Genomic DNA, 16,573 nt, shown 5'->3' with positions numbered 1-16,573 from the left:
GTCTCTGTTAGTGTCTTATTTATTTATTCTACCTGTACTGAACTTTGAGGTCTGTAAATATAATGAAATTTTCAATCAACCTCTAAATACTTGGCCACACCTTGGCTTACCTTGGCAACGAAAGTAGGGCCATTGTCTGACCAGATTACCTTGGGCATTCTAAATCGGGGGAAAGATTTCTTCCAGTATCTTCGTGAAGATTGTAGAGGCCGTCTCTTGTTTGGTGAGGAAAGTTTTTTTTTCTATTACTGGAAAGGTATCTACAAGCACTAGGAGACACTTGTGATCATATTTTGCTGTTTTTATCTCAGTGAAGTTCACTTTGACTTTTTCCTAAACTCTCTAGGTCTCTTTGTCCTGTTTTCTTGTTAAGCATTTATTTACTGACATATCTTTCTCTGAGGAATATAGTTTTTTTCTCAAGTGTGTCATTGTCTTTTTTTTCTCTTCTTTTAAGCAATTTGGGCCTTTTCTTCTGTTGTACATTTTAAGTGAGGCCATCCCTTACTCCAATCCCAGTTCCCAGTTGCTGTCTCTTGTAGGCCTTTAACCAGGATCCTGCATAGCCATTTTCCAAGCCACTTTATCTGCTTTGTTACTGTCCCATGCCACTGAATTTCTTCCTTCTGATATCCTGAGCAATGAATAGTACTCACTGTTGTTGGGTGCATCAGGGCATCCAAAAGATGGTAAGTGCATCTGCAGTGCTGATGTGCTGGGGGGTAGAAGTTCAGCCATCCCAGATGACATTGTGTTTGTTGCCCACCATGGCAGCACCCACTTATCTCTGACCTTCATGAAGAGGATTGTTCCTGTCTGTGGACATGGTCCTCGGCTTTAAGCAGGGGTGAATAAGCCAGTCACAGTGGTCTTTCCTCCACCCATGGGCTTCTGCCAGTGCTTGACACTTGGTCTGTAGTGGCTCCAGGTCAGGATTGGGCAGCAAGGTGACGAGATTGCCCCCAACAGGTGGAGAATAGTCCATGTCAGCTGATCAGTGATCCCATCCTCTGGGACATTTCATTTAATGGCAAAACATCAGCCACTCTACGACAGTTTAAGTCCTGGATTGGGTGATAATTGTCAGAGCCCAGTTGGCAGGAATGATATTTTCCAGGCAGAACGGCACTAAGCCACACACACATCTCCCAGCATCAGGTACTGGTGCACTGAGACAGTTCTTAAGCTCCACATACACAGTCTGTAGATATGCAAACTCATGGCCTCACCCAGCCATTTTAGTCCATGCAAGCCATTTTTGAGAGCAATCTTCTCATGAGCAAGGGATAGGGGCAGTCAGGGATGACCATGAACTAGTGGGTGGGGTACCTGGCCCACACCAAGGTACACTGTTCTTCAGGCAGTCCATAAGGATTGTTTGTTGCCAGTAGCCCTTGCACTTACGGACTTTGGATATTGGCCCAGTGGAAGGGGCATAGGAGCACAGAGCATGGGGTCCTGTTTCCACACTTCCCTTCTATCTCTATACATAGCCAGCACTCTAGGAACAAGAAGCTCTCCAGTGGCCCCTCTTGTTCTTTCTTGGGCAGTCCCTGACCCAGTGTACTTTTTCTTCATATTAGGCACACTGATCTTTATCCAGGTATTCTCTTCTGTTGCCAGGTACTATCTTCCTAGATTCGCTAACTACTGTGGCCAGTGTATGTTCCTCTCTTGTCTCTTTTCTTCCCTAGCTTCCTGTTCTTTTAACCTTCTTTCCTCTTTCTCTTCCTCAGTCTCTCTGTCTGTATCTTCTTCTACAGCTATTAGTTGCTGTCCACTTTTGTGCACCGACCCTGAATCATATATCAACCTTATTTTCTCTGCAACTTACAACAACTCTCTCAGTGACTTAGCTTAACCCTTCAAGTTTCTGTAACTTTTTCTTTATATCTTTTTCTTACTTTAGCCAAATTGGTGGGGCATTTTCTAGCCCCTCGGAGACCCACCCTTGGAGCCTGGCGGCCGACCCGCAGCACTCCCTACCTTCAGGGGTATTCAAGTAAACAGTCAGGAGTGACGGTCTTCCATCGGTGTCTGGAACATTCTTTCTGGCTTCTAGTAGGAATCCGTCTTTCCTCAGTGGTAAAGAAGACCTGTGACAGTTACTAACAAGCATTTCAGATGGGATGGTGAGAAAACAAGGGTGTCTTGAGAATAGAGGTCTACTGAAGAGGGCAAACAGCTTTTAGTCACACAGCTAAACCAGGGGGCCTTCTTGGGAAAAAATGGCCATTGTAGAAATAAGCACAAACATTGTTCCTGTGAAACAGAAAGGAAAGCAGAGAGGCAGCTGATCTGCTATCGACTATCTCTCTGTACTTAGATTTTACTTAAGAAGTACTTCCCTTCAGTGTCAGCTCAGTGTGTCTGTCTCTCAATAAACCCAGCCTCTGAAGGACACTAGGCTTCTAGTAAGAACTAATAACAAAAAGATGAAGAGAGGGTTAGAACCTGGGTGTTAGATACTAAGTGGCTGACAAAAGAATTGTAAACAGTTTACCTGGGGCTATCAGTACTGTAGTAGTAGTCCTTTACCAAGCTGTCTCACTGGTTTAAAGGCCCATGGAAAAGAAAACATTAATCATGACCTTAGCCACAGCCAAAGCCTGAATTCTAAATTTTGACTGGCAAAACAAAGTTCTTCACAGTTTGTTGTAGATACTTTGAAACTATTTTACGGGCTTCTATGCCCCCCCCCCAACCTGGGGCTTTTTGACCACAGGGGCAGGAACTGGCTGCTGTGGCGATAGGATCAAAGGCACTCTCCATGTCAATGATGACAAACAGGGAAGGTTACTTAATGTTGGAGATCAACTCCTCTCAGGAGTAGGGCCAGCAGATAAGGCAGGATCCTTTCAAGAACTTCTCTTAATGAACACTCCTCCTTTTGTTAGCAATTGTTGAAGGTCTGGCCACTGACGGCATCAACTGGAATTATTTATTTATTTTTTCCAGGGACAAAAGTCTCATAATACAACCACTAACTCTACTCTATCTTTGTTGTCAAAGCGTCAACCCCAGCCGGCCTCCTTACCTTGAAACTCCTCTTACGCTGACTTGGCCAGACCTGCACTGCTGCCCACGCACAGCCTGTAGCTTGCTAGCAGGCCTGCATGATTGCCACCCTCAGCCCCTACATTTTCCTAATCTGTGCTGTCCCTTCCTTAGAAGCTGTGAATGTTTAAGAAACAGGGAGTATTTTTCTTCAGGATCTAAGGTAAAGCTTTCAGGTTCTTGTTAATGCCTGCTTTAGATGGATCACTCGCTAACCTGGAGTCCTTCATACACAACGGTTTAGAGCAGCTGGGCTGGCCAATGGGGTGTTAAGAGAGGGGCAGCTCTCCTTGGGGAGGAGGCTCAAGAGAGAAAGATAAAACTCCCCAGGAGAAAACAATTTCTCTCAAGCAAATTATTTTTAACTTTTAAGTTAAGCACCAAGAGGACCAAGTAAAACTCCTGGACAAACAAACAGTTTCATTATTTCAAACACAGTCGTAAGTCCAAGATTCAAACACAGTTGTCAGTCCAAGTCCAAAAACAAAACAAAAGCCAAAAAGACACTGGAAAATACCACAGAAAACAAATCAGACAAATAAGACCAAGACAAAGCATCCTATAACCAATTACCACAAATGCCTTGTACTTTCAGTACCTGGCCCAAACTGCAGCTTAACCTTAGATGCTTCTGGGATACCAAACACAGAAACAGAATGCAGACAACAGACACTAACACATCTAAGCACACTTGTCCATGCCTATACTTAAAGAGGCAGCCAAACACAACCTCCGAAGTTAAGTCACAGTCAGATCTTTTTGAATGTCATTCGCCGGGTCCTCCCGATAATATTTGGCTCTTGGAACATCTCCCAGAGCTGGGGCGTCCCTGCTTCCAATATCTAAAAAAAGAAAACAAAAAGAAAAGGGCTATTCGGAGTAGGAACCATGTACCTCCTCACAGGCGTCTGTCCGGGGCGGGAAACCCACCCGCCCAAGTACACTCAAATACGGGGTGGGAAGCCCATCCGCCCGAGTGCACTCATATTTAACCTAGACCATGTCACAATATACAGTACGTAATACTCAACACACACACACACACACACACACACACACAAATACACACACACATACACACACACACACACACACACACACACACAGTGGCTGCTTTCAACACTCACACCAACGTACCTCCAAGAGGCATTCCAGTCTCCAGGGGTCATGCTCCTATCCTGGACGAGCCCCCAATGAAAGACCCCCAAACTTGGTGAGACTCTCGCTACAGTCTCAGGTTGGGGTACTCCCAGGAAACACGAGTAGCCAGTCTTGATGTAATCAGCAAGAGGCAGTTTTATTTACGAGATCTCAGGCTGACACGTATCCCATACAGGAGATTGAGTCAAGCCCCAAACCTCTCTAGGCAGGAGCTTATATAGGGAAAACCAGGGGTTTCGTGTGGATACATATAATTGGCTAATACAAAGGGTGCACAGTTACTTTTGGCACGGAGTTAGATCAACAAAGCATACATGTAATCTAGCATCTCAGCAATGTGGGCAGGGCAACTCATCTCACTGCAGCAGGGGGATGACCCATCCTCAGGGAGTGAAGGAAGGGGAGGGGGTGGCTCTGTATGGCCAGTGTCCTTGGGAGTTGATAGTCGGGCTGGTTAGCCTTATTTCAAATTCTCTCAGGCATGTCTGGACTTTGTTTGAGACTAACTTTATGAAATTTAACTCTTCACGCACACACCAATCATTATTCCAAAAGATGCCTCACAGATCTGTCCACAAGCAAATGCAATGGAGGCAAATCCTCAGCTGAGGTCCCCTGTAGTAAAAAAAAAAAAAAATGTTTAATAAATCACGACGCGGAGTTACTCACCTCCATGGTTTCTGTTCCTGAATGAAAGAAACAAGCCTAGCCTCTTATCTAAAGCAGCCCATAGCTGGGCAGCTGCCAACACTACATGCTGTTAGAATCCACCTCCCAGCAATAAGTCCAAGTTAGTATTTACTAATTTCTATGCTTCATCTTGACTGTTCTTGAATCCAAGGTGCAGCCCTCTGGGCCGTCATCTATTTGCCCTTTTATATGGCAGCTCTGCCCTTCTGCATGGTATTTCCCTTCCATGACAACCTCTGTCTCCCCTCCTCCACACTCCCCTAAGGCATGGGGACCTCTCTGTCCTGCTTGCTCCAGAACTCAAGCCCGGGAACCCTAAATCCCGTCTCTCTCTCTCTCTCTCTCTCTCTCTCTCTCTCTCTCTCTCTCTCTCTCTCTCTCTCTCTCTCCTTCCCATCTATCGGCGGCTAGCATCTTTATTCACCAATCAGAATTAACTGTGAGCAGGTTCCCAGAAGGTAGGTGCAGACTTTCTCCTGCAAACTAATTTAGGGAACCCAATTAGTATTAGAAAACAAGGAGCTACAATCTCCACTTCCCAGCTGTGTCTACTTGATCACTGTAGGGATTTGAGCCAGTGACTGAGGAAGACAGCTAAGGTTGACCTCTGACCTCCCATGCTTATGCAACCACACACGTATGTATTCATTTATTTAATTCCAGAGCATGATATTGGCATACAAGGCAGGGAGAGTGGATCTGGGGACAAGTAGATAAAAGAGAAACAGTTATTTGTAATAACCACAGAGAGCTCCCTTCTTTCCTCTCAGAACAAAGGAGAATACAGCCAGAGTGTCCTCTGCCTAACAATGTAGGGGCTTCTCAAGGGCAAACTCCAAACCTGCAGCCTTTCCCCAAAGTCGTTGTTCCATGATGCCACAGTGTGCATTAAGTTGAAAACAAAAACAAAACAAAACAACAAAACTCCCCCAAATAAGGCTTAAAGTACCAAGAAAGATTAAAACCATCTTGTTTAACAAGAGACACCTGTTTATTCCTGTTTGATAAATGGTGCTTCTCCAATAGTTAGGATTTTTTAAAATTGGTATTAAACAAAATAGAAATAGAGTAGTAAGGATGAGAACAAGACAAGAAGTGGTTGCTTTACCTCAGGGGAAACACTAGGTAGAATCAGGCAAATTTTAATTCTGATAAAGCTCAGGTTTGACAATGCGGGCTGTATGTTATTTCATGGTTTCTCGTGAATTCATCTGAACTATGGTTTTGCATACGTGCACTGAGGCACCCTTCTGTCTTAGACCTGTGTTGTGTTTTCCATGCCCAGGGTGCCCTTCATTAAACAGACAGATACACTCAGGATTCTGTCAGGTGCTAAGCACAGGTTGGTGATAATCCCATATGGTCCTCTCTTTGGTAAGCCTGAGAGAGAATGGGTCAGGGGTCAGCTAATCATGCAGAACCTTTCATGGAAGCGTCAGCTTTATAATGTTTTATTTATTAAGAAACGGTAATTTACTTTAATTAATTAGTTAGTTCATTAATTAGTTAATTAATTATATAGTGTGTGTGTGTGTGAGCTTGCCACTGCACGTATGTGGACCTCAGGTCCTCAGTCCTGGCAGCAAAGGCCTTGACCTGCTGAGCATCTCACGAGCCAGGAGCAAAATGCTGACCAAAGGAGGCAGTGGGACTTGAATGAAGTGTTTTCTTTGTCTTTTCTTTCTTTTTTTTCAGAGATGTGGATGGAACCCAGGACCTTGTACTTGCTAGGCAAGGGCTCTACCACTGAGCCAAATCACCAACTCCAGGGGTTTTCTTTTTAACCTCTATAATTATTGCCTGAGAATTTATATAGATGCATGTAAGGCCTATTTGTTCAAATCCAGTCATTCATTCCCTCCCTTCCAATTCCCCTGTTGCAAAGTCTGTGTTACAGGAAATGTCTAGAGAAGTATGGATTTTTGGAAGCCCTGGGTCAGGTCTGAGCTGCTCACATTGGCCCTTCAGGGTCACCTGGTGATTAGCAGGACCATTAGCCACTTAGTGGGTGGGAAATGCCCCAATATTTCCATTTTAAATGTCTAACTAGTCCCAGTGGGAGGCAGATGCTTATCACTTCAGAAGAGCCTTCAGTACCCTTGACACCTGTCCTCAGCCCAGTGCCAAACCTAGAGGGCTCTTGTGTTTGGTGAGGATTGTCCTGCTGTGCTCAGGGGCTTCTGAATTTGCTCGAGGACTCTGGGTGTTGGTGTGACTCAGACAGCACAGGGCTCCTGGCTTCTCTGGATTTCCATGAGAGTACTCCAGTCCTTTTGCAGACTTGTTTGACAGAGTGTCAGTACTGCTATTGGCATTCCCATTAGGGGCTGATGACTACTCTGGCTCATTACACTCTCACTGGAGTCTGGCCTCCAAGGTTTGCCCTTCAGACTCTTTGTCTTTACTTTAGGGAGGGAGCATACAGCAGGTCTTAGCAGAAAAGATGCTGTGCTTCTGAGTTGAGGGAGAGTGTGAATTTGGGAAAACTGCAACTTTGTCTGATGTTTGATGTCTGGATTTTCCTTCCCTGAGATTTTTGCCCACCCCCCCAATCCCTGCTACTTCCTTTCTTTGCCCTCCCTTCCTGTCCTCCATCCTTCCCCACTTCTTATCCATTGTGAAGATCATTGCTTCATAACATCTTATTATTAGACAAAAGAGAGGCAAAGACATTTGACCTTGTAGTCATATTACTTCACAGAGGAGACAAAGATACTCAACATTCCAGGCAGAAGAGGTTGGTCCCTACTTCCCTCTGGTGCACCCCTCCCTTTCTCGGATAGTTTGAATGTTAAATACTCCTCAGAGACTGTAAACACAGAAACACAGCTCTCACCTTAAGGGACTAAGGATGATTTATTCCAGAGCCATGTAGAGTGATCATGGTCCAGGATCACAAATTTAGGTCACCCCTTATACCAGTGTGGATGCAGTTTCACGAGATTTCATAGTTTTACAGAAAAAAGAAAGTTATAATGCAAGGCAAATGCAAAATATGTTGGTGGGCACACAAGCAAGGCAGTTAAAGCAAATTGGGCGGATCTTTTCTATGTCCATACGATGCTATCTGATGACATTCTTAGCTTTTGGATTGGTGGTTTCTAGGGGTTTATTAAGTTAATAGATCCCAAAATGTTTTTTTTAAATCTATGACATAGATTAGTTTTGACAAAGAGGTAGGGAAAAAATTCTGGGGGCTAAAACTATCAGGTAACTACTCTCTGGATCAGCAACATTCTAACATCTCCTCACCACTGCAGTTCTAACCAGCCAGTCAGTTTTGCAGACAGCTTCTTCCTATAAATTCTCATTTAAAGAGCACACATGTTAAAACAATTAGACCTCAGTTGTGGGCAACATTTTGCGAAGAGATTGTTGAACATCTCTGACACGGGGACAAGCTGGCAGCCATTGAGCCACAGAGGCAGACTGCGAGATTCATGGCCTGCCTGTCCAAGACTCCAGCCTGCTTCTCTATATCGTGGGAGCTCGTTGTACAGTGGCAGCCTCTTTTTTCTTCTTTCAGATACTTTGTTACAATAGTAAGGGAACTGATTAGCGCAATTAATAGCAGTTTAACTAACTAGAAGCAGTCTTGAGAGACAAGGGTATCATTCTGGCTTTGCGCTAGGTGAAGAGTTGGTGAAGATCCTGTTGTCTCCTTCCAGAATGATGAGTTGACATCTTTACATGAAAATGTCTGTGGATGTCATTGATTGGAAGGCAGGGCCTTACCCATTGTAGCCGATCCCATCTGGACTGGAGTTGGCCCCTGCTAGATTTACGTTGACTTTTGAGACCATGAGAAGATTGGAAGCAGAGGAGGTCACTATGTGACAAAAGAGGCAGGGATGTACGATTTGTCCACAAGCAAAGGGTGGTGGCATACTGCAGAAACAAGGGGAGATCTCTCTCTCTCTCTCTCTCTCTCTCTCTCTCTCTCTCTCTCTCTCTCTCTCTCTGTGTGTGTGAGAGAGAGAGAGAGTGTGTGTGTATGTGTGCGTTCACCCTACTAACTCTTAGTCTCTTGATAATCACCTTCCAGAATACTGAGAGAATGAGCATCTGTTGTGATATCCCCCATGTATGTGCATGTGTTGTAGCTACTTTTTGGCACTCACTCTGAATCCCTTGTTGCTCCAACTTGGCTCAAGCTCAGTGGGGATGAAATGGGCACACAGAAGAGGAGATGCTTGCCCTGAGATAACCCCTGTAGATCCTGTCATAGTTCTCAGTTCTCTGGTTTGATTTGTTGTATATCCCAGGGCACATTTGTAGTCAGGACACTGTTCTTAAGCAAGTGCTATTCTTGATAAGATGAGCAGTCAACTCTTAGTGGGATGTCCGCTGCTGGAGCCACTGCTGTAGCTTCTCCTGGGACAGTTACAGTGAATGTGTGAGACTATTCCTCTCTTAGTGCTAGACACAAGGTATATCTGCTCAGCCCCATGACTGCTCAGTGTGGGTCTCCATCCTTCCCTTCTGTTTATCACCATCTGAGAACTTAGGATGGATCTTTATGTGCAGGGCTGTGAGTACTGTACTCTGCCAGGTGAGCCTCTCTTCCACCCACATCCACAAGTTTCATGTCTCACTCATGTCAGCATAGAAGAGACACGGCTGATGGTGTAGGAAGTCCTTCTTAACTAGCATGGGAGCTTTTCAGAGCTGCTTAGAGGGGCAGAACTTGTGGAATTCTGCCTGCAAAGGCAGATCCACTCTGTGGAGAAGGGAGGGGGCAACAGCCTGAGGGGTAGAACTGAGCCTAGCTTGTTGTGGGCTCCATTGTGTTTCCTGTCCATCTTCCTTACACATTTTTGTTTGCTCAACTCAGTTTTCGGTAGCATCACTCTGGGCCCCTTTACTTGTGGTTTGAAATTTTGAGCTATTGCTAAAGTAAATGGGTGGAGCTGGGAGATGTGGTTTCTTCTGTTCAAGTAAATCACAACTTTGTAAGCGGCAGGCAAGGTTGTTGCAAGTTTAGCTATTTTCCTCTGGGTTTCTTGTATCTTCTTCTTTGAGGCCGGGGAGTTGGGCAGGGATCCTGGCTGTTTCACACTACATTAGGAGTCTCGAAGGTTATGATGCTCAGGTCCTTTTCCAAAGAGCAATGAGATGATAACAATTGCCCCAGGGGTCGGGAGCAGCTAAGATGAAGGGGGCTTCTTGGGTGGAGCTGCCTGCTATTTGGGATGAACGTAAAAGGATTTAATTATTTTGAGTGTCACCCATGATTGTGTGGGTTATCAACTGATAGAGTTGTCTGAGCCACTCGTCTGCTCCTGAAGAGCCATGATATGGTAGACCTGAATTGTTTCTACAGAGAGCACTTCAGCTGTGTCATATTTTTCTGCAAAAATCGAAACAGACTTGTTTGCTGAACTGTTTGTTTTGCCGTGCTGCTTGTAAAATCCTGGACCATCAGACATGACGAAATTTCTCCCTTAGACACCCCAAACTACAGCACTAGTATCAGTTTAGAGTAAATAGGAGAGACAGAAACGAAAAAGGAAAAAAAATACAACCTATTGTTGTTTGGAGAAGAGTCATGTAAGTAGGCCAAGCTGACCTTGGACTTTCTATGTAGCCCAGGTTGTCCTTGGACTTACTATGTACACCAGGCTGGCCATGGACTTACTCTGTACCACAGGTTGGTCTTGGATTTACGATGTAGCCCAGGCTGTCTTTGGACTTACTATGTAGCCCAGGCTGCATTTGAACTTGTCATCTTCATGAGTATTGAGAATATAGGTATTCCCTACCACACTCAGCTTTGTATCTGTTACTATAAGTGACTCAACTGTTGCCCCTCATTTTCCAGGCTCCCTCAACATCACGAACAGCATCCACAATCACCCACTCAGATAATCCCATCCATTAACTCATCTGTTAAGGTAAGACTATACAAAACAGAGAGCCAGAAGGGTCCTCCTCCTTATTAGAACACATTTGTGTGGAGGGAATTGAGTGATTGTTTGAGTGAGCCAGTCATACATTAAACTGGTTCTGATATTATGAGCAAGAGGAAAAAAAAAGAATAAGAAAACAAAAGTAAAGGAGATGGGTCCAACACCGGGACTTGAACCTTAGCAGTTGAGGAGATGGCTTACAGATCTCAAATAAATGATGGGTAGGCTTTGTGGCCCACACAGAATTCCAGTCCAGGGAGGTAGAGATAGGGCAGATTACCAGAGCAAGATAGCTGTCAAGACTAGTCATATTGGTGAACTCTGGGTTTGACTGAAAAATGCTGCTTCTATGAATAAGGTAGAAGAGAAAATGCATTACGCCCTACATTATACACTGCACATGCATGTATGTACATACACACACACACACACACACACACACACACACACACACACACAGGAACAAAACAAAAAAACCTTGGACTTAAGGCATTTCCTCCACTGTAGTAGCAATTAGTAAGAGGTGGGGATCTAAATAAGTGATCCTTTCCACCCCCACAAAGACCAAAATACTTATGAACCCTCAGCCTTGGATCTGTACAATCTGCTGAGGACTCCAAGATGTTTAGTTTAGTCTCCTCGCTCTCTAACATATTCTGGTGTTCTGTTTTAGGAATCCTGAGATGTAGCTCGACTGACTTGTGTCTTACTCCCAGTCTTGCATCCAAGACAACTTTTAGCTCTCATATACAGATCCTTGGGATTCCCTGCCAAGGTACCCTGAATTACATTTCTCATGAGGCCATGCCATGAAGCCAGAGAACGTTTGGCTTTCTTACTCTGCTATTTATTAGCTTAGAGTATTGGGAAATTGGCCCGACCATTAAACCTCACTTCCCTCATGTATAAATGAGCAGACGAACAATTCCAGTTCATCACTTCTACACTAGGAGTGAGTTAGAAAAACACATCAAAATGATTAGTGCCAATGTGTTTTATGAATGATAAGCTGTAGTATGTATATGATTTGTAACATTGGTAATTATTGTACCTGGAACGGAACGGTTTTCATTATCTTTGCACTGATGATGCGAGGAAAGCATCTAGGATGAAGAAATGCTTCCTTTTTTGCTTTATTTCCAAGAAACATTTCTTTCTGCTCCAATTATTTTTTTTTAAACTTACTTTCCACTCCATCTCCCCTTAGGTGGTTAGGTTAGAACAGGGTTTGGTGAGAGGGGTTATAAAACATTGTGTTACAGAATATATCTACAAGACCAACTATTGAGTTCACATGGATGAACCCTCCATGAACTAGCCATGCTCCCCCTGAAGCTATTGATTTCTTTTCATTTTTTATTTTCATTGATTTCTTGTGATGGCTTGTTTTGGAGGAAAGAACCTCGGTTGAGTAGATTCCTCCATCAGATTGGCCTTGACTATGTGTAGGTAGCATTTTCTTGACTGTTAATTGATGTTGCAGAGCCTGCTCTACTGTGAGCAGCATCACCCTATGCGGGTGGGTCTGGACTCTGTAAAGGTAGTTGAATGTTAGCTTGGAAGCAATCAAGTGAGCAGTCCCTGTAGTTTCTGTTTCACAATCCTGTCTTGGTTTTCCTTGATGATGGGCTTGAACAGAAAAGATGTAATAAAGTTTTCCCTTCCCAAGCTGGCAATGGTGAGTGTATTTAACAGAGCAACAAAAAACCAAAATTAAGCAAAAATCACAGTGCCAGATGTGGGATGTCTTCCTGAAAGTTGCTGACCAGCGAGATCCCAAAAGCCCTTACAACTTTACAGGTTGTTGCCATTGTTCTTCGTAGCTTTCCAGAACTTGATGATAAGACCCTATTTCTGAGGATACTGAATCCTTTTGGTAACGGGTCACAGAAGGGTCAATCTGAAGTTGAGGTGGAAGCATCCTCTATAATGGCTAGCATTCCTGGTTAAAGAAAGTGCTATGTAGGTTTCCACGGGAGAAAATCAAATACAACCTTACTCAGAGGTGAACAATTCAATCTAAAATATCAGGCAAGATGGGCCCCTAATGTGTTAGTGGCATCACAGTCATGGGAGTATCCAGTGGCTTTCCAATTGCATACAAGGCATATTCCACATGAAGGAATACCTACCAGGTTCTGTAACCTTCTCAAGAACCTATTGTGAGGGTGATATAGACCCTACAAAAGAGCCTACATTGTCAAACTTCCTTCCAAATGTCCATATTTGTATCTATAGATCAGCATTTCACTCATCTCTCAACAGAGAAGCCTCTGACTTCCATGGGCAGAGATTTACAACTGGACAAAGTGCTGGGAATCAGTGGTGTTGAACTGTTCAGGTGGAAATAAGACAGTTAAGGCTTCTCCTCCACAGCTCAGAGAACATCATGAAATAGTGGGTAGAAGGAATATAAGAACCAGAAGATGGGGAAGTGGACAACAAAAGGATATCTTTTAGATTGGACCTAGTCATTGAACTCTTAAACTGATGGCGGCTATGGTCATCGGCACAAAACTGGGCCCCTCAACACTACATTAAAGAAGGGAGAGGCCATAAAAACCCTTCTGTCCCTTAGCAATCAACATTTATTGGAGGAGGTGTTCTATCCTGCAGGCTTAGATCTTTCAAGACCTACTTTAGTAAGAGTTCTTAAACCCTTTACATGTTGTCCTTGGTCATGGTGTCTCTTCTCAACACTGGAAACCTAATTAAGATTCCAGATTGGATAGTTCATTGGATTGCTCATATGCCCTTGGCACCATCACTCTTTTATCTTTGGCAATGGCCCAACCCAATCTCTATCCAGTCCAGTGTGTTCCTCCAGTCTTGGTTCTCACAGGAGTCCCCTATACAAGGCATTTTTGCTCAGAGTCTCCTGGTGTCTACAATACCACCAGCCATGGCATCCTATTCATTGATAGGGTGAAGTCTAATCTCGAGGACGGGGACCAAGTCTCCAATGTGGTTTTGTAGAGTAGCAAAGCATCTCCAGGGACAGGGCACATATACTGGGGTTTAGAGAGACTGCTCAGCCATGAAGAACACTTGTTACTCTTGCAGAGGACTCAGGTTCTATTCCTAGCATCCATATAATGGCTCACAGTTGAACTGTTAGCCAGTTTCAGGAGATTTATGCCCTACTTTGGCTTCTTCAGACATCAGGCAGGCACATGGTGCACACAGTTCTGTGTAGCCAGAACATTCACACATTCAATAATATGAACACATCTGATTTTTAAAAGGTATGAGCTTTGGATTATGGGCATGGGTGATGCTGAGCATGGATCCCAACAGCTATCTTTTAAGGGGAGGAGGGACACCAGGAGTTTGGAACCCGGTGGCTGTAGTTGATGGAGCACAGTATGGTCACATCAGTATAATACCTCCTGGTTTGGAAGTGCACATCTCAGGGCTCTGATGGTGCCCATGAGGCAGAGGTCTCAGCCCTGAGCTTTGGAACAGTCAGCATGGGGGAAAGCTTCAGGTAAATGACTATGTCTTTCTTCAAATACAATGAAAGAGGTTCTTTTCCCCATGTTTTCTGTCATCATAGAGTTCTAAAAACCTCTGTGGTCCAGATGAACTTAATTTGAAAGTCATTACAATGGAGATGGGGGGTGTGAGCTGACCATTCATTAAGGAAATATTTGATGAGGCAAGAAAAAATTGCCAGAGTTAATATTATAAACAGGATTAATGTGCAGGGTGGCTCCAAAAATTCATAAAATAAAATAACAACACAACACACAGGCCCTCCTCTCTGTTGGCCTGACAGGCTTCTGACAGTGTGTCCTGATTTGTTTGTGTTAAATGGTAGAGGCTCTAGGCTTGCCCACATGGCCGATGTTGTCTCTCATCTGAACTTGACAGGATAACTTTATGTTTTTGTGTAAACACATTCCTAATGCCTTAATCGCTTTAGCTGATGTGGGCTCGGGTGTTTGCCAGCCAGTAAGGGATGAAGAGGCTTAATGTGTTTCTTCCTTAAAAACAAATACAACAACAACGACAACAAAAGCAGCAGCAACAACACAACCCCAAAACAAACAAACAAAAAACCAAGTTTGTATTTTTTTTAATACCACAACAACTTCATATTCAACAGAAAATTAAACTGGAAATTATGTTGTCTGGTGGGTACTTGTTCCTCTCTCTAGAGCACTATTGTATTAGGGTTTCCAGAGAAACAGAAATGGCAGCATGAATACATATTGTCTTAGTTAGATTTCCATAGCTGTGAAAAGACACCATAGGCAAGGTAACTCTTTTTTAATTTAAGGCTTGTTTTATTTTAATGACTGATCATGTGAGGCCACAGTGAGGTCACTATGCAGAGACATGAAGAAAGCTTTATTTCTTGGTCTTTTCCTCCTTGGACAGAGTCTTGATGATCTCCTCCTTCTTGGCCTGGAGGTGCTCCTCTCACTCGTTTTTGTGCTTCCTTGGTCTTACACCTGCGAGCCTGAGCTTACCAATCATGCCAGCTGTGGTGGTCAGCAGATCCTGCAGATCCTGTCCTTGTTTACCCAACTGGCATTAGAAGCTTTCTCCACTCACATTTTGATGTGGGTTCCGTGAATCAAACCCAGGTCTTCATGCTTATGTGGTATCCTGGTTGATTTTCACTGACATCTTGACATAAATTAGAAGAGACTTGGCATAGTGTCACCTGGGAAGAGAGAACCTCAACTTAAGAGCTGCAACCATCAGATTGGCTTGTGTCCTAAAGTGTGAGAGACTGTCTCAACTGACAGTTGATGAAGATGGCCCAAGCCCACTGTGGGTGTCATCATTTCTAGGCCAGGGTGTCTTGCTTCATGAGAATGCCAACTTAGCAAGGGCAAGTGAGTAAAGCTGTGAGCAGTATTCCTTTGTAATTCTCTACTCGAGTTCCTGTCTGACTGCCCACAAAAGCTGATAAGCCAAGGTGCAAGCCAAAGAAATGTTTTCCTTCTACAAGTTGTTTTTGGCTAGAGTGCTTTATGACAACTCTAGAGAGGCAGACTATTACGTGAGGCAGACTATTTACTGACTTAGTGACCTGCTTCTTTGCAGTCATGCATTTTAAAAGAAAATCTGTCAGAATGGGCACCAAATGGCTGACTCTTTCTAGGGTGAATACAATAATCAGATTCCACAAAACTAGAATTTTATAAATAAATAAATAAATATAAATATATATATAAATATATATATATCGTACATATATATATCATATATATATGTATATGTATGTGTATTGTTTATATATATGTGTTTGTATGTATTGTGTGTATATATATGTACAGTATATTATATATATAGTTAAAAGATATCACATGTGTGAAACTAAGTGCACACACGCTAATATGTATATATATATATATTTATAAAATTATCAGTGCATTCCATGTATGTATGCTTATGTGTGCATGCATGCATGTGTGCACACGTTCTTGGTGTGCATATGCATGCGGATATATGTGTCATGCATGTCTGTATGCATGTAAGTGTATGTCTGTGTTGATGCTACTTAGTCTTGTACTCCACACCGTAACTGGCCTGTTTCTCAGTGTCACTTTAGATGGAGCTGATTGTCATCTCCTTCTGGTAGGAAATGATGGACTGAAAGTGAATACGATCATAGACTATAGACCCCAGCAGAGTTCATACACACAAAGTGGGAGTGGCTCTGTACTCAGTTAGAAGCAGGTACTCAGGTCTCTCACCTCTTGTCTATGAGCCAGAGAAGGACACATATCCTCTCTTCTCTC

This window comes from Rattus norvegicus, chromosome Y (genome assembly GCF_036323735.1).
Source record: "Rattus norvegicus strain BN/NHsdMcwi chromosome Y, GRCr8, whole genome shotgun sequence".
Taxonomy (NCBI): Eukaryota; Metazoa; Chordata; class Mammalia; order Rodentia; family Muridae; genus Rattus; species Rattus norvegicus.
This window is presented reverse-complemented; position numbering follows the sequence as displayed.